This window comes from Gavialis gangeticus, unplaced genomic scaffold (genome assembly GCF_001723915.1).
Source record: "Gavialis gangeticus isolate Ggan-Ray unplaced genomic scaffold, GavGan_comp1, whole genome shotgun sequence".
Classification (NCBI taxonomy): domain Eukaryota; kingdom Metazoa; phylum Chordata; order Crocodylia; family Gavialidae; genus Gavialis; species Gavialis gangeticus.
In genome coordinates this window covers 56,845,429-56,845,792 of record NW_017729034.1, presented here as the reverse complement: position 1 = coordinate 56,845,792, position 364 = coordinate 56,845,429, and the positions used below count along the sequence as shown (strand labels likewise).

The window sequence follows — 364 nt, the reverse complement described above, 5'->3', positions numbered from 1 at the left end:
CTACATGGATACACATGCGCACCCATGTGCGCATGAACACACCGCACCCCCCCCCATAAGTACACACACATAAGCATCTATAGACAGGTACATACCCCCACCAGATACGTACGTGCACACCCAGGCACGTCCCCCACTTCCGGCGCGGCTGCTCACCCCTTACCACGGCCGGCCCCGCACTCCCTCCCGCCACGCAGCGCCCCGCGCGCGCGCGCACACGTGCTTCCGGCCGCGCAGCGACCTCTAACCCGGCCACCAGCCCCACCCCCCGCTTCCTGCCGCCAGGCCCAGCCAGCCCACGGCCGCGGGCGGGGCCGGCTGCTCATTGGCCGGCGAGTCCGCACCTGCGCAGTAAGGGCGCCCC

The 364-nt window shown here is 70.1% G+C and overlaps 1 protein-coding gene across 2 annotated transcripts in view; it reads right to left on the bottom strand.

The window, feature by feature from the left end:
* The window catches only part of URB2 (URB2 ribosome biogenesis 2 homolog (S. cerevisiae)), a 37,696-nt gene extending 37,461 nt beyond the window's left edge, over positions 1-235 (bottom strand). For both annotated transcript variants that reach the window (XM_019527350.1, XM_019527352.1), the window contains exon 1: positions 157-235. The gene's annotated coding sequence lies outside the window, so the exon portion shown is untranslated. The remainder of the gene's footprint in view (positions 1-156) is intronic.
* Positions 236-364: the final 129 nt, after the last annotated feature.